The 18,434-nt window shown below is 41.8% G+C and overlaps 1 protein-coding gene across 6 annotated transcripts in view; it reads left to right on the forward strand.

Moving 5' to 3' along the window:
- Positions 1-18,434, forward strand: part of KLHL29 (kelch like family member 29) — a 391,351-nt gene that overhangs the window by 710 nt on the left and 372,207 nt on the right. The window lies entirely within an intron of this gene.

The raw sequence follows: 18,434 nt of genomic DNA on the forward strand, positions 1-18,434 counted from the left end.
CCCTTGTCCCTATCGCCCCCTCTATGTCCCCGTCCCCCCCCCCCATCGCCACCCCAAAACCGCCGGGAAGCGATCGGTGCCCACCCGCCGCCGGCTCCCCGTGCCCCATCCCCATCCCTCGGCGCGATTCGTGGCAGCAACTTCTCGGCTGAATCTTCCTTAAAATATATAAATATATATATATTTTTAAAAAACCCACTTCTTACGCGTTTTTTCCCCGCTCCGTGCCGTACGCTGTTCCCCGCCGGTGGGAGGTTGTGTTTGGCTGCTCTTGGGTTTTCCTCTCGACGAGCTTTAGGGTGGTTGGGCTTGTATTTATTTCATTTATTTATTTATTTTGGATTGTTTTCTTTTAACTTCTCTCTGAGCCGAAGTGCTGCCTGGCTCCGGTAGGAGCACCGAGGCGCATCCCCTGGGTACCTGTTTTCAGAAGGGGTCGCTTAGGATGGGAGGCGAAAGCTACTTTTCTTTTTTTTTAATTATTTTTTTTTTTTTTATGTTGACATTGAGCCGGTGTGACTGGCTGTCCTTGTGCGGGGATGCAGGTCCGAGGGCCCTGGGCTCTCGGGTTCAGGTTCCTTCGCCTCCCCCGAGGGTGGGAAAAGGTCTGGAGGAAGGGAGTTGTGGGGATGGATGGTGCTGGTTTTCCTACACTTCACGAACAGTGCCTGCTCGTAGTCTGAGATTATTTTTTTTCCACCCTTTGGCTTCGTTTACTAAGCCGAAAATGTTCCTAGAGTGCTACGGAGAAATCAGCCTCCCCACCACCACCGAAAATTTGGAGCCCTGGTGATGCAGTTGGCTGCTCACCTTTTGTTTGTTGTACGTGAAAACTGTTCAGAAAAACTGAGCCTTCTGCTAACTGGGATATAGGGGGGTCCTTCACTTTCCCATCAGTGAAGGGGGGGAAAAAAAAAGCATGCACGTCTGCTAAAGGCTTATTTGTTTTAATGCAATATTACATATACTGCATTCCTGATAAATGAAGAAACTTTCTTTTCCCTTGCTTTTTCTTTAAAACAACAGAGCAAGTGTGCATGTGTGGTTATGTGCGAGCCTTCCAGTGATAAAACATTTATCGGGGTACCCTTCTGAGGTCAGTTTTGAGAGAGTTCAAAATCAACCTGCTGTAGCTTTAAGGTGACTGCAGATAATAGTATTACTGTCTCTTATAATTAGCAATATGCTGAAACTTTAAATCCTCCTTGATAGATGTTATGATCTGTGTGAGGGAAGGCGTAGTATTCCAGCAAGCTTTATTCTTAATTTTCTTTCCTCCAAAACAAAGCAACAGTGTGTCTGCCTTCTATTTTTGTTATATTGTGCTTTAAGCTGCTGATGGTTTTTGTTCTGTTTTTTTTTTTCCCCGTGTGGAGAAAAATAAAGTACAACCATATTTTACACTGACATTTATCTGCGTCAAACTTTAGTTATGCTCAGTAGGTTGTTTAATCTTCTCTGAATAACGTACAGGGTTTTTTTTTTGTTCTTATAACTTGTCTTCATTGTGTGTATTTATGGAAGTTGTCTTCAATTTAAGATGAAATATGGGAGCTATGCAAATAATTTAGTGACCCATCCAGAATAAGGCTTAGCCAGCATATGTGAACCACTTCTTTCATTGCCTCCCTTCGTATGGATACCTCTTCCAGTAGCATCTATTTTGGTGTTTCCTAACAGAGTGAAAAATGCATATTATATTTTAATTGAAAATTAAAGTTTGGGGCTTGAGTTACTACCGCTCCTAAAATACACGCATATCACTGCAGTTTATTTAAAAGTTGAAAAGCATCCAGTTGTACCGAGTTGTTGTCTTGCAAGTAATGACCATTACTGCTTAATTTGGTTGGATTTTTGTTCGTGCTCATTTAGCTTCCTGCAGAGGATCTCAGATGAGCTATGAAACACGTACCAGGTTCTCGATCCCGAGCGCTGCCCGAGTTCTCTGTATTTGTTGTCTCCGGTAGCTTATGAAATGTGTGCACAGCGTGTCAACCTTCCCCTTAACAACAAAACCGATGAGCAAACGTTGGGTGTGAATTATATTACTGAAATAAAATATTCTATAGTTGTCATGGTTACAAATAGAGTCAGGGTTACTGGTTTTCATCTGCATGCTGGGGAGGGGGGGATCCAGTTTTGTCACTTTTTAATTACATTTCTAATGAGTGATGGTCATACTTCACGTGCCCAATATATTAGATACACAGCCTAGCGAAGGAGGTTTTGTTCAAGTCTTGCTGAAACAAGAAGTGGTTGTGTGCAGAAGCAAACCCTTCCCTTGCTCACTTGTTTTTAAGGAGCAGAAATCTCGAAAGAAGAAAGTAACCACCTCTCTCTTTTTTTTCTTCTTCTTTTAGGCTGGCGTTTTGTCAGGGTTACTGCTCTTATTCTTCAAACAGTAATAAAAAGTACATAGCGTGCGTGGTGACTGGAAATCCTCTCAATGAAAGGAGAGGGACGTGCCCGCCAGTAATGACTCGTCTAGAAATTAGATGTGGTTTCTGGGCTTGCTGTGAACCATACCTGGTGCTAGCACGTTTAATGCCTGTTTGTGAGGAGAATTCATTATCCCCAGGCTGGCTGTGCTCGTCTCGCTGGCGATACCGCTCGGCTCCCATGCGTCCTCCTGCTCCCTGGTCTCCATCCATTGCTTCCAGGAGAGCCGTTCCCCTTCGGCCCCGCTCGAGCTGGGACCCGGATCGGGCCCTTAGCTATTTTCAGTCCCTGGTGCTCATCCCGCTGCTTCTCCGTGCTCATCTGCAGTTCAGTCTTGTCCATGCCTACTTGTTTTCCTGACCTTTTAATTTAGTTCCGAAAAACCCGTGGAGCCATGTCTTCCGAAGCACAGAAAAAAGTGTATTTTTTATATATACATTTTTTTTTGCCCTCCCCTTTTTCTGCATGTAGAGTTCCCACGTGCTGTGGTAGAAGCTCACACACAGCTTTAAGGGGAAAAGTACCCCTAAATGGGTAAAAGTAGAGGGAGATTCCAGTCTGTCCTATCCTGTTTAGCCCCCTACCCCATCCATTATATCCCTGCTGTGCGATTTCTTCTTTTAATCTTAAAACCAACTTTTAGGGTTTTTTTTTGTGCTTCTAAGTTCTGGAGTATTTTCAACATAAGCTGCATTTAAGCATCCCTCCTTTAACTTCAGGTTGAGCACGGTATTACGGAGGTTCTCCCAACAACTTGTCTGCAGACAACGCTCCTCCACTTGGGTTTGCCATCACGGGTGACAGGACCAGGTAGTGCGGAAACCTCAAGGTCTGATCCTGAAGCTCCTGTTTGCAGAGCATCAGTTTCCTAATGCACCACAGAGGTCTGCATCGTTTTCAGACCATTAATTCTTTGTGCCGTAATCAAGGCTTTTAGCTGGCTAAAATCTCAGCATGGGTTAGAAAATTATTTGGCCCTTTGGCTTTTTTTCTTCTCTTCCTCATTTCAGTTCTTCCATTTGGCAACATTTGGCCTTGCAGCGTGCTGATTCAGTAACCTTAATAAACATGATACGGTATCATTAAATGACGTGATTTATTCCTGTATTTACTTTCTTAATGTGTTCATCTCTCCGCGAAAGCTGGGCTGTATCAATAGGTTTCACCCTTACCTGTATCACAAAGCGCATAGCAATACAAATCGGATAAGTTTGCCTTAAATATACTTGTAGGTCCTTGAAATTATGATATTAACCCTTTGTTGCTTCACTTTTTTTAAAAAAAAAAAACTTCCTTTGTGGGTTTGGGTTACCTTAACCCTGTGTGGGGAGGGGAAAGGGTTTTGGCATCCTTCGATACGGCGAACTCTTGTACGAAGTTTATCGTAGGAAAACGGGCTCCTTGCTGCTCAGCGAAGTGCCCTGCCAACAGCAGCTCCGTGTACGAGGCCGTATGAAATGTAAACAGCTTTGACATGCTTCTGTCACTTCTGTGCTGCCTTTGTTACCAGAAGTACAAAGAACTCTTCCTCCGCTATAAAGAGAGAGATTAAAAGGAAATAGATTAGAAATCTCTATAGGAACGCCTTTCTGTCAGGTTTTTAAAAGTCAACGCTTCCCAGGTTTTGAATATGCACTGTTTACCTATTAGAGCTAAAATAGGACTGGAGAAAATTGATACCAGAGATGCCCCGAGAAGCCTTCCTAGTGCTGTTATTATGCAGCCGGTTACCTCTGCGCTGTCTTGACCATCTGATAAATGACAGGAACTGAATTCCTAGTCACACTCTTCCATAAATAATTTTATGTTGTGGATTAGAATATCTGGAACATGGGACCATTTTCCTTAATTTTTATGTGCTGCTTTTTTTTTTTGTCTGTGATGCTCAGGTCTAGGTTTTCAAATATCCTCAACTTGGATTTTTGCCATCGTTGGCATTAACATCAGAAAAATGCATGGTTTTTCAGTGGTCTTAAACTTCAGGTAGCTTATGCTGGCTTGTAATGATAATATTGATTCACTGAAGCAGTCTGCTCCAACTACAGACAAAGACAGACTTTTTGTAATGAATTCAGGATTCCTGTCGCACTGTTTTTTTTATTAATTCGCTGCCATCCAATAAAATAGTGTGCAAAAGGTGATATTAAGCGCCGGGACTTCTGCTCAGGTTTTGTTTGATTTGGCTTACTGGAGCACACAAATGTACAGTTCGTGGGTTTGTCTCAAATTCTAGAGTCCACATAAATATGGGTAAAATGGCTTTTGACTTAGAAAAATCAGATTACTTCTAGGGGGTTACCTTTTGGAACTCATTCAGTGCAGCAGTCAGCAAGAAAATCTCACTGATGCGATTCCTCTGCAATGTTCCTGTTAACTAAGAGCTACGAGACACGTATTGTAGAAGTGGCTTTCTTGGACCGTGTATGTAGTTGAGAGATGCTGGGAAGAATCCCTCAAGTTCCCATAGAAGTATCGGAGGCAATACTGCTGCTGTAGAGGGTCTCAAACTCAGGATGTGCCTGATCTGTTGAACTGGACTTAAATCATACATCCAGTGATTATTTTTTAACTTTGAGAAGAGACTCATTATCTGTCTTGACTTTTTTTTTAATGGAACAAAAAAAACCCCACAAAAACAAAACCGTTAATTTGCATTGCAACGTGGACAGTAGAAACCCAGGATTTAAAGTATGATTTAAGAGCTTTTGCTTCAGATACTTCTTAAAGTCTGTGCTGATGAGTAATTAATACTTAAATCAGATAATTCTGCTCTGAGATATGCTTTGTCAGGCCTCGTTAGAGGACTTTGGTTTTTGGTCCGTGAATGCTGCTCTAGTGGGTTTGCAGATCACAGCATGCTGTAGCTACTCAAAGAAAAGTTTCTCTTTTCAGGCTGAGACTTAAACATGCTGTTTTCCTTAATTAGAAAGAAGAATTTAAACGCCACTAGTTTTCCCAGCCACAGGTAAACTGCAGATCAAAAGAAGAGAGGGCAAAGAGTTCAGAAAGTTCATCGTAATAATTATATGACATGAAATAACTTTAAAGTGGCTGCAGCTGTGTTTACCTGTGCTTTGAAATATATATGTATTGCAAATTTCTGTTGATTTGTAGCTTGTTGAGCACCTGAATTCATTAAATGATCCCTACCATATTGTGTATTTCAAGAACTTCATTTTTCAACTTTCTGTCAATTTTATTCTCTTGCTTGCCAAGAGTGGGGAAGAAATGCCAAGTTGGAACACTTCATACTACAAAATGTTGTCGGGTATATAAATGTCTGGAAAATGCTTTTGAAACTATATCAAGTGCTACAGAATAACCGTGAACTTAAGCAGTATCTTACTGAGTTTACTCCTTACTGCACCGTGAAGTTCGGGAACAGGGTGGGGAGAAGTTGCTAACTCTGGATCAAAACTTCTTATGTTTTTGGGAAGGGGTAGAGCATAGAAGTGTGTGTGTGTATGTAACGTGTATAAACTAACTCACCCGTCTCAACTATATGCTATGAAACAGCCCTTTGGCTGTGCTTATATTCTAAACTACGTATTTGGGGGTGGTTGAGCAGAGCTGATGAGCCTGGTGCTGTCGTTGCTTGAAGTATCAAGGCTGGGAACTCTGAGAGCAATGCAAGTTGGTTCTTTGTTTTTTTTCTTTTTTAGCTTTTGTCTTCTGCCCTCTTCTGAATGACTTGTTTTAGTAACATATACTGGAGGATATAAGGGGTATCTTAGAAGGATGCTGTGAATGACAGGAGGAAAAGGATTGAAGGAACACCTTTTCCCTACAGTTGGGCAGACAGTAGTGGACCCTGAGATAGATGTTGGTTCCTGGGCAGTGGGAGTAAGTGGCTTTCTGATTGTACGACACCATTTATATTTCAAGGGTTCTGTTTAAGAAATGGGAGATCCATGTAAGTGAGAACTAATAAAGCTGAAACTTTCTTCTTCCTCTTCCCCTTTCCTACCATGGGGATAGGAATAGGTGCAACAATGCCTATCCAGATGTTCTCCATCGTGACTGTGGAATACTCTGCTTCCTCCAAGGCTAGTCCTTGGTTATAAGAAATGTCAAGTTCGTACAACTCCTTTAAATTCCAAGAGAGTAGTTAGAAGGTTTATTGCCCTTTTCTGGATACAGTAGGGCAGAGATGATACCTTACTCTGTTTTCCCCCTTCACAGTAGGGCTGTACGCAATTCTTGAACCTGACTGATGTTTTAGAATCAGAAAACAGATTTTGGTACATGGCTTCTTTTTCTTCCTTTTTTTTCCCCCCAAGTGACTTGCTTAACCTAGAGACACTTGTCCAATACTGCTCCCACTTCCCCACCTGCCCCCCTCCATTTCATAAACAGCTCGATAGATTGCACCTGAAATGCCTAGACAGTACCAAGGACACCTTGTAGTGTATCCCACTGGGAGCAGAGAAGTGCCAGACATAGCAAGGATACGGTGTGACGAGAGGTCATGGAAAAGGCTGCTTTAGGTGAAGAGTGAAGAAAGTCTGCAGCTAACATTTCCAGGTCACCTCTGACAGAATTACTGATGCAACACAAGGCAAAATGTTAAATATACTTCACTGCCCTCTTTATTATAATGGTGGCCGATCATATGAGGAAAGTATTTATAACTTCAGCGAAATTCGCAGTTCTAAGGGTGTTGTTGCTTCCTCCCCCTACCCAATATTTCATGTTTCTAATGTTGAATATACCAATCAATGTTCCATTAAGAGGAGAATTAACTTGGGAGAAGCTTGCATGTAGTAGCTTGTTTCTTGGTCTGTGGCTTTGTATTGTATTTCCCCATGTTCTGTTCTTTAAAAAAAGGAAGTCCAAATATTTGTACAATTACTTCTAATAGCGAGGCCTGCCATGTCCCGTCTTAATACTGTCAATATAAATTGCCGGTACAGCCTTCTGCAGTGCCCTGCTTGCAGGCAACATCAGTCAAATGTTTGTAGCTACTTTTTTTGCTTCTGTTTTATAATAGCTGGACATCGAGGTATTAGGCTTCAGATCAAATGTTGCTCTTGGTTACACACATGTAGTTCTTAGAAATCGATGTTGCATAGACATAAATGAGCTGGATTTGATCTCTTTGTGAGTTAACTCTTATCTCGTGCTGATACTAGTCTGGATTTTGTGCCGGCTGGATTGAATGCCCAGTCTCAAACTCAGAAGCCATGAGGCTTGCTGCCTGTGCCAGCACTTTATTATGCTTTTTACGGGCTCCGTACAAGCCTGGAGTGAAAAACACCCTCTTGCTTTCTGAAGTCCAAGCCTTGAGACCGCAAACAAATGTAATGATATTGGATTAAAAACTGCCTAGAGCATGTAAGAGTGTGGTACGTGGCGTGGGACCTTCTGGGGAACCTCCCGGTTGATCTTGATGTGTAAATTGTCACCAGAGCTGCTGAACTGCAGACCAAATCCTGAACTAGTTAACACCTGCGGAGCTGACACGTTCCGATATGTGTCTGATGCTGTGCAGAGCTTCTGCACCCTGAGGAACAAATCGCTTGTGAAATTCAACTGTGAAGGTCTTAAGGTCAAAGAAAGTCTGCAAATCTCTACAGATGACAGCAGCTGCAAAAGATAGGGGGGGGTAAAGGGGAGTAGCACAGTAGGCTTATCTTTCTGATCTCTTGGGTTTGTGTGGTGCAGGTACTCCAACACTTATGTCCTTCCTTTCCCTCCCCCCTCCATTTTGCACTATAAAATGGGCCAAAGTCGTCCTTGGCCCAAAACTGTTGAATTAAATGAGGTTACATCTGGCACCCTGGAAATCTTAGATAAATGTTCTGCCTGTTCTTCAAGATTATCAAATCCCTAAAGTAAAGCCTATTTTCCAGCACTTTTTTTTTTTTGGAAGAAAAGTGTAATTTTATGATTAAACTTCTGGGCAGTTCTAGTTCTGCAACATCACAGCCTTATCTCTGTCTGAACTTAATGGCAATGGGAAGTTGCGGCTGATATTTGAGTTGTTATTTATAGGAGGAAAAAATAGAGCATAGAAACGGCATGCGAAGTAAGGAAACAACGTCTTGCCTGAAGTCTGTAAAAATACAGGGCTGGCTTTAAAAATTGTGCTCTGATACAGAAATGCAGCCGAAGAGGAACGAAGAGCGGAATTGTGGTTTGCTTGCTGCCATAATATCCTTTATTTTGGTTGGTCTGTTCTTCCCCTGTCTCAGATTTAAAAAAAAAAAAAAAAAAAAAAATTTTTGAAAGCTCTTTTGTGTGCGCGAGGAGGGGAGGGAGCGCTCTCGCTAAAAGAGAAATTGCAGCAAGTTTTCCTTAAACTCACTGTTTCAATATCACACTTGAACAGTTCACAGCAGCATCCTTCAAAGCCTTCTAAAAGCCGTTCTTAGACAAATCTTGTGGTCGCAACAGCGAAGTTATTGAAGTATTGTATTTCAAGAATAATGGAAGTAAAACAAACAAAACACACCCCTGTGCTGTGCTGCCTTCTTTGTTTGAAGAAGAGTAGGCAGTGGCGGTGCTCTGCTGAGAGTTGAGGTGCTCTGGGCTAGAGATCAATTGACACCCGGTTGGGTGACGTTGAGAAGCTTAAACTCTAATTTGCGATGGAAATGCAGGTGTGGCTTCAGCAGAAACATCTACTGCTTGAGGTAGTGGTTTAATCCGGGCACTAGGTACCTCTGTGCTTCTGGTCTCAAGGAGCCAGCAGACTGGTCAGGCTCCTGCTGTATGTAAGCAGAGTGGAAGTCCTGGTTAACTTATTTCCTCCTATTTTCAGGCCAAGCTATTTGTCATGCAGTTATTCATCCTCAGAGAAAACACGAACGGGCTCAGATTTCCTTAAGGTGCTTCCTGAAATGGCATTGCATATGGCAGCATATCACAGGCCTTCCCACTTACTAAACATTACCTTGCGAAATTAAGAACACGCCAGTTCTTGGTGTTATTTTAGTGGTAGACCTGTAACACCTTAATTTGATTACTGTCCTTCCTAAGTCTACCTAAGAGGGTGTTTCCTATATATTTTTTTAGAAGTGGTAAATTCTGTTTTTATATGGAAAGGTTGCTGTTAAACTCAGAAGCAGTCAGAATTGTACAGCTTTGGGCTATCTTCCTGATTAGAAAACTGAAAGATACAAACAAACAACAAAGGTGGTTTTCTCCCCTCTGCTTGACAGGCGTAGTAGCATGCATTATATGTAAAAATATTACAAATAAACACATATATTTGTTCAAAGGGTCAGGGAAAATAAAAATAGTTTAACTTACACCTGTAATTGCTACTCTAAGAGCAAAGCTTCTTTGAGGAAAAGGCTAACCGGCAGGATGAGATCCAAGAAATGTCAGTGCTAATCTCCATCTAGAAAACCTGTTAGTTTTGACTTTAGGCAAAATTTTAGAGCCCAGACATTATGCATGTATAACCACATGCACAAATACAGTATTTAATCTTGGCTTGCTCCATCTAATGAGATAAATAAGTTTCACTGGAGCTGCGATCAACACAATGTCTGGGGACGTCTGCGAGAGTGACGATCGTAAATCAGCGACAGAGTTTGTACAGTGCAGCAGCGAGTGACAGCATTGCTCCGTGAAACTCTTAGCTTCTGTCTTCAAAGAAAATTGTAAATGTAACTCTGAACCTCTGGGTGGGCTGTTGGCAAAGAGGAGGGAACGGGGCGGGGGGGGATCTTTGAATCTTACGCTAGAAGTTTCTAATGTCTGAGCTAAAAACCATCTGTTCGCCAAGCCCGGAGCAGGCTTATCACTGGTATGTGACCTGGCTGCCACTAGAGAGGGATGGAGCTCTGCACAGAGCAGGGGTGCGTTACTTATGTAAAGAGTGGTTTTCAAATAAATGAGGGGCTTTAGCCAGTTTATTTCTTTCAAAGGGTAGAAAGGGGGAGGGTAAGTGTTAAATCACACCATTGTTTATACCCTAGAACACTTCAGAAGTGAAGTGCTGTTGCACAGAAACATTTTAAAAAAAGCTTAACCCCATTATTTATACAATGCGTCTGCAATTTTGAGATATATATATTCTTAACGTAAAACAACAATTAACTGCCAGTTGCGTTGTGGAAGCTGAAAACAATTTTTTGACCATCTGGGTGAGTAGACAAAGTGCCGTATCCTGCATGAGATAGAAGCACGAAGGCTCCCCAAGGAACTCAGGGAGAGCAGTGGAGCTCTTCCACGTTCCTTCATGTGTTGCGAGTGTTTTACACTGCTTATCCGTATTTAGCCAGGACTCTGAAGCTTTTCTTTTTTGGGGAGTGGGGATGATAAAAATAATAATATAAAAAATATAGGAAAAAAATATAATCTACGTTAGTACTGTTACATTTTTGCATACAGCTGCAGCTTCTGATGGCCATGTTAGGGTGGTCAGGCTTATGCAGTTGGCTCTGTCTGGTGGCTCTCCTTCTCCACGTTGGCTGGGCTATCAAAGAGTCTCTCTCCTTCCTTTTTTTCATTATATATCCTCAAAGTAGCCGCACATGCAGCCTGACCTGTAGTTGCTGCGTTACCTCTTTAGTCACTGCATCTTAAGCTTCCAGTTCTCTTCTTTCGATTTATTTCACCTAGGATTGATGAAGGCACCACCCACAATTATTGAGTATCTTAAGGGTGAAACGCATCCCGTTAACTTCAGTTTATTTCTGAGGATTTTTCCATCCCTGCCTCTTCTGTTTATGCACTAAACTCTTTCTGGGACTGCTGCATTTATTTGTGTGTACAATTAGTGCCTCCTTCCTAGCTGAGCCTTGTGCTGCAACAGGACAAATGATTTGCAAGCTCCACTTTCCTTTCTCTGCTCTAGTCTACAAGATTCTCTTATGCTGAGGCAAAGCAAAACCTAATGCAACTTTCCTTTTTGGTTTCTTGTCATTATATTTGTAGAGGAGAAAATATCCTAAACAGGCAAGAAAAAAAAATTGGGGGGGGGGGATCATGGAATGCTTAAACAGGAAATTGCTTTCTTTTGTGTGTTTTTTTTTAACTTTGGATTAGAAACCTAAAATGCTTTTAAACCAGATACTTAGCAGTAGAACGTGGGCCCACTAGCCAGGGGTGTTTCTCTTTCTTCTGGAAAGAAAGAATGTGCTTTGTCTCACCCTATTAAAAATAGTAATCCCATGAATATATTGAAGCCTCTGAACTATTCAGGAGGTGGTTGCTGCTGTAGAGGTCTGCAGTCACGCCCACCAGAGGGCATTTTATCACCAATTTCTTGGGGAGAAAGTTTTTTCGTAAGTGATGAATAAAGTAGTAAATATTGGATGAAAAAGCAGCGTATAAAACGTTGTATGGATAGCTTTTTTTTGTTTATATATAAATACATATGCTTATTTCCTGGCTGTGTTTATATGTAAATAAGTAATGATGTCAGCCTGAATGGTTGGGTTTCCCCTCTGTTTCCAAAGTAATCCTTAATTTTGTTAGGGATAATCTGAAGAAAAAGGACCTCTTTAAAGCTCTCCCACAGCTGGTATAGCCACTGGTTACCAGGACGCTGGCCATCATCCCAAGGAAATGCAATAGGTAATCTGGGTGACCGAGGTGTACCTCCATTTACCTCCTTCCAGGGCCCTCCAAAGCAGAGGCTGCTTCTGAGGAGCCTTGCTCCTTTAGGAGACTGGAATTTGCAAATACACTTAATAGTAAAGCCCCTTCATCACAAGGAAACGCTTGGCAGCCAGAGAAGTATACATCTGCCAGATGGACCTGACGTCTTGCATTTGGCAGCAGCTAATGCTAAGGCATGACATGCAAAATGCAAGAATGACAGCTAGGAAACGAGGTTTTTATTTTTAAAACTATATTTTGGCTTTGTTTTATTTTTCTCTTCTCCGGTTCGTTTTCCATGATAAAGTAAAGCCTATGCAGGAAGCAAAAAAAAATAAATAAATCCCCTGCTGAAAATACGGTCTCATCCCTTTTCAGGGTGCTTCCTTGTAAAGTTAACATCTGTGCTGAACGTTGGACTACCCCAGTTCAGATCTGTGACCTTCATCAGCCTGGTACAGTGTGCATAATGTGATTTAATTCCTTTTGGTTCCCTGTGGACAAATGTATTCACTCTACCAGAGCCCCTGTGACTTGTTTGCAGCCTCAGCAGAGGCCCCAGGGTCATATGAGCCAGGGAGACCAAACTGCAAACCTGGGCAGGGATCCGAACAGCCTCTGCTGAAACACGTGAGCAGGGCAGTAAGAAAAATCTTCCTCCCTATGCAGGACCCTCCTGGCATGTATGTGGGACGTGCTGTGAGTGACTTGCGTAGGGATGTGGATACCTATTGTGTATGTAGTTCAGGGACCCGTGTTTGGGACCCAGTGTTATGTTTCTGGCCATCTGGATGAAGATGGGAATAATGCAGAGCGTGTCTGTTGCTTGCCAAAAGTAGCTTATTTAATGAAAATGGATTGCAATGAAATGCAGATTTTTTTTCTTTTTTTCTTGTTTTCCATACTGCTTTGATCAAAAGTCTGTACCTCACTGGAGCAAGGCAAGTACGGACCTAGACCCACCTACCCACCACCACTCTAAATAAAGAGGCTTTATGATTTCTTTGTGGATCAGACCATAACCCACAGAGGTTAGGGCTATCTTGGTTGGAATGAAGGGAAACAATGCGTGGTTCTCTGGAGCATACTGCCTGGGGAAGATCCATGCAGTGGGGATAGATGCCCCCTCTTTCCGTGTGATGTTGGTGGGAGGCAAAAAGTGCTGTGGCTTTGCTTCTTGATCCCTCCAAAATACAGTTAAGACCCTCTTTGTGTGGGGGGAAAGAAGTGCTCACGCCCTAAAAATAAATTTGTGCGATGAAAAAGGGAGGTGGAGAATTAATCAAGACTAGCTCCTGCCTGATCAGCAGCAGGCAGTCTCCTAGTAAAAAGCCTGGATGTTTTTTAGCCTCGTTATTCAGATGATAGATCCTTTAGCCTGGAAATATATATATTTTTCCAGCGGTGTTAGTATCTGTGCAAATAAATGACTTGTAAAAATTTTATTAATCCTCTGAGACTGAAACTTTGAATAACAGTTTTAGTAAGATAAATTTGCTTTCCAGAACTGTCCTGAAGATTTGATGCCCCATGTCTCTACCACCTTTTCACCCCCTGAATTTACTAGCTTTATATTTGCAAGTGTTGTAAAAATGATCTTGTGGTTAATGCTTGTGTTTTTTTTTTCTTCCCTCATCTTTGAGGGCTCGAGTGTAAATTAGTGTTAAAAGGATTTTGGATCCAATCCCGTACTTAGACCAAGTTGAAAGCAGAGGAAACTATGGTGACAGGCCATAAGTGTATACCTGGGGACCCAAATATAGAGACTCAAGAGACAGTGGTGGTGTTGCAGGTGGGTTGGTCTGTTGAGAACTTTGTGAGGATTAAAAAAAAAAAAATAAAAACAAAACTGTTAGGATAAAAAAAAAAGTAGATGGCAGCACTAAGCTGTTCTGAGAGAGAGGATTTGAAGGTGAGAAGGATGAAAAAGCCTGTTAAATCTGCAATTATTGCAGCAGTGCAAAGCTCCCACAACACTATAGTAACTCATATTAGCAGAAGAACCTTGCAATCTGGTTTCCCTGCTGTTACACTGGGAATAGATACTACTGCTTCCTCTCATTTCATTAGCAAGGACCATATGAGGTCTCAGTGTAATTCTGAGCTAAAACAAGCACATATCTAGGTTTCCTACGGAGTGACTTAAGGATTTGACCTGTCTGCTGTTTGTATCTTGGTGCTAACTTATTAACAGTACTGCTATTGTATCAGAAATAATTCCTTGGCTTCCAAAGTATATGCAGCAACATATTGAACTTCAATATATTTTCATCTTGGCGTATAGGTCTGTGGCAAAGTTCTGGAAGTTATTTGCTCAGTTAGCAGTACCATGTAGCCAACAGCAGTTTTTGACAGAAGTAGCCTAGAGCTGTTCCAGACCAGACTGAAAATCTTATAAACATGCTGTTTATTCAGTGCTTGAATTTTTACTTTGATGTGCTTCAGCAGACACTGTTCTTATCAAAAACAACTACTCGTCACCTTTTGCTAACTCTGCTGCTTCCCTCAATCTTGTTGAATGCCAATTTAGGGCATCTCTTGGGGGGAGGGTTGGAAGTTGGAAATCCCCCACTATGGTTGCATTGGAGCCAGGTGACTGCCTAGCTTGTAAAATATTTTTGGGCATAGGGAGCCTGTCTTTCCATTTTGTGAGCTCCAAAATAAAGCTGAAAAATGTTCACAATTTTGTTATTTTCTTGCACTTTGAGGCAGCCTGCCCACCGAAACTCAAGAGGAGCTGGCAGTGACCCCAGGGAGGGGAAGAAATTTGGATGCTTTGACATCCAGCTTCGGTTGGAACAGAGGAAATTCCGTGTGGTTTAATTTTGAAATAAGCACAAAACCAGCTGTTTCCAGCTCCTTCTCCTACCTATTGGTGGGCAGGAAAGTCCACTTGAAGGTGCAGAAAGGAGCTTCTCCAAGAGTGTTTGGTGTGTAGAAAATGCGGTTTTGTGGATGATGCAAGCCAGCATGAAGCAGAAAGCAGGTAATAACTGTCAATTGCTGGGGATCAAGGTTGATTTATAGGACTTAATTGTTTTATGGAAACGTAGGCCCACTGAATGAGCTGGGATTAGAGCTGATCTACGCAGCCAATGGTCTTGGGCCTACAGGGGCTCACAGCCCATCCCCAGGGCCTGTTTTGGTCCATGCCAGCTGGGTTCCTTTTAATACAAGTGACTAAAAATAACTGGTAGAGTTGGGGCCGTCGGTGCTTGACCCAAATCCTTGTTGCTGCCTTGAGGGAGGCAGCCTGGGTCACAGGGAAGGGGTCTGAGCTCCAGCATGGTGGTGGCTCCCTAGGCCCGTTAGGCTGTAGACCATGCACGAGGAGAGCCCCAGCCCCATCCTTCCCCCGCGTCTGAGAGCATTCAGCTTTGTCATGCTTCTCAGTGCCTCTGCTTCGGGGACCTTCCAGGCCATCAAACTCTTCACCCTGATGGCTTCATCCAGTAGGTCGCTTACGAAAAGACTCTGGAAAAGAGCCATTGAAATCAGTGCAGCAGTGGCTAAAAAAAAAACACCTTGCAAGTCAAATGAGGTAATTTTGCTAAATCATGCCTTTTCGTATCCTAGTTTTGAAGGTATGAAAGTTCTAAAGACAAGCAGCTACCTGGCCGTCAAAAAAAAAATCATCTTTAGTTAAAAGATTCAAATATCCACTTGATCAACTGCAAATATAAAATAGATTGTATGGTTGGATATTTGATACAGTAAACAAATTTACGAATAAGCACCCCATTTTTTTCCTTTTTACCTAGGAATGTTGGTAGCTTCTGCACTGAAACTGTGGTGCTGGTTGCATGTACTGTTTGTTACTATACATATTGTAGGAATTTACAGAGGTTCAAACTGCTAAAATGTGATTTTTAGGAAACTGATTAAATTGTACTTCTGAAAAAATGGACATGTTTTGAAGACATTAATTTTTAACATCCTAAATTTTGTACCAAATTGAACAGCTAAGGAAGATAATCTGATGAGCATTAGGGAAGGAAGATCTTGCTCATGTGCTTTCAGAAAGAAAATGGGACACATGATAAGGCTTTTTGTCTTAATTTAAATTCAAGTTGGTTGTGAAAGATTTTTTTCAAGAACGTTTATTTGATTTGGTGAATATTTTATTGAAAAACACAATTTTCATGGTCAAATGAGGATTAAAACCAGGCAGTCTGACTATGGAGCTCTCAGACTTTTGGTCTACCTCATCAGATACTGACTTCCAGCAGTTCCTGTGGCCAGCCTGTTCATAAAATGAGGAGTGACCTTTTGATTTGGGCAGTTTTAATTATCTCTGCCTCTTACTACCTTTTAGGAATTATTTTAGAAGTTAAACACCTTGTACCAAGAGTTCTTATCATGGTCTCTTAAATTTTTGGATGTTTTTAACCATATATGTGTCTAGTGACTTCTGAGGGAATTCTTGCGTTTTTGGTCTTGACAGCTGGCTTCAAGCTCTGCAGTCTGGTTAGACATTTTGAGAGTATCTTATTTTTATCTGCTCTATAACTTGTAGCTTTTATTGAATTCCCTGTTGTTATGAGACCAAGAGGAGAGAAACCGAAGTTATGACTTCTGTGCTAGTCACGATTTTACATTTTTATTTCGTCTCTAAAGTCTGCTATTCAGTCTTCAGTCTGCCTTCAAGTAAGAGTCTTCACATCCAAAATATTGTTGTTATGGTCCTCTGAGCCCTCTCTGAGTCTGCAGTATTTCCCTTGGATTTAGGTGTCTAGTACAGAGAGCAAGGAAGCAATACTACTGATTTGATAGTGGCACTTCAAAACTGCTTTATTGCTCAAGCTAAGACAGTGAGGGTTTTTCTGGTATTGTTTTTTGTCTCAGTGAACAGTTGTTTCAGGTTTTATTTCCATGACCTTTCCAGAATGGTGCCCATATTAATTTAGCTAAAATACTTGGAAGAAGTCTAGCTTGCTGTACCAGAAATGAAATGAATCAATCTGTTTATTTCAATATGGATGATTATAGGTGTTTTTAAGGATCAGTGTGTCTCTTTTGTTTAAATCAGTGGTTCTTCTAAGTGTTCCTACAGATGAAGTCATTTTTGGGAATCTGAATCAGATTGTATTCTGTCTTTAGGCTAATGTAAAGAAATTCGTGGAAGGATGATGATTTTTAACTTCAAGGGTTTAATCCTGCAGTTATGTTTCATTTCTTTATCAAGTCCTTTGTCAATAGGAGATGGTGACTTGCTAAACTGCAGCTGTTCCCTTACTCCTCTGAGAATCAAAAACTAACTTGTTTTCCTTAAATTCCAGTTAGCAGAACATAAAGAGGAAGGGAAGATTGAGCAGTATGACTTAGTGCACATCGTGCCCCCTCTGTTCGACAACTCATGCAGTCCCTGAGGTATCTGTCAGATCAAGTTGGAGCAGTGGTATGTTCAGTGCTGACAGTCTTGTGTTCAGCTCCTCGCTGCAGCCTGCGAACAGGTCTATGCTGCAGTGCACCAGTGTGTATTGGGGTCCTCCAAGCCAGCAAGCAATGGGAGGCAGCTGGGTGCACTTCTGCTTTTGTCTCTCTCCCCCATCCCACCCATTCTCCCATGCTGTCTTTTATAATAAGTCAGGCTGGTTATCTTTCAAAAACTTGACTGGGGGGGGGAAAAAACCAATAACCTCTGTCCCTCTGCCCAGCAAATGTGGCTTTGTCTAGCTGTCATTTCTCAGGTGTCTGAGCAGTTGCTGTGAGGCTTCCACTTCTCGTTCACGTTCACTTGTGCTGGTTTAAGCTGAACAGCACTGACTTATGAAATATATCCTAAACAAAGATGGCTGGCTAGCAAGATTTTTTTCTTTTTTTGTGGAAACTTAATTACTGGAGGGTAAGAAGGATTTGGGTGGTTGGTGTTTTTCTGTTTTTATTTAATTTTCATGAAAATTAGATCCAAACATGAGTACCGTGAATTTCCTTCACGCTGCAAATTCTAAGAAAATATCACTTATAAGCACTGAAACAAACAAAAATGTATCCCTTGTTTGTTTGCTTTGAAGTAATACTTGTATATAATCAAATGATTCCAGAAGCTGGCAGGCTGCTTTAAGAACAATATCAAATGTGATTAAAGAAAAATACTCAGTTGGCAACTATTGGACCTCTATCGCAGTTACGGCTTCTCGGAGCTACTGAAACAATACGAGAATGAATAAATAACCATCTCTGGAAAATCTGAGGCAATTGTCTGGTTGGCCCCGGTCTTTCCGTTTGTCTCTGACTTTCTGCATTTCTGCAGTGTCTTTCACTCGTGTATGTCAGACTTTGCAAAGTTTTATGGATGGGGAAGCTGAGATGTCGAGAGGAGAAGGGATTTGCCCTGAGGCTCTCAGATTAAATGTATTCCCAGTTCTGGTGGCAAGATTTGCATGTAGCAAGCTTCTCTCTAGGCTGAAGTAGCCTGTCCTGTAGGCCAGCACTACTTC

The sequence above is a fragment of the Anser cygnoides genome, chromosome 3 (assembly GCF_040182565.1).
Source record: "Anser cygnoides isolate HZ-2024a breed goose chromosome 3, Taihu_goose_T2T_genome, whole genome shotgun sequence".
In the NCBI taxonomy this organism is placed as follows: Eukaryota; Metazoa; Chordata; class Aves; order Anseriformes; family Anatidae; genus Anser; species Anser cygnoides.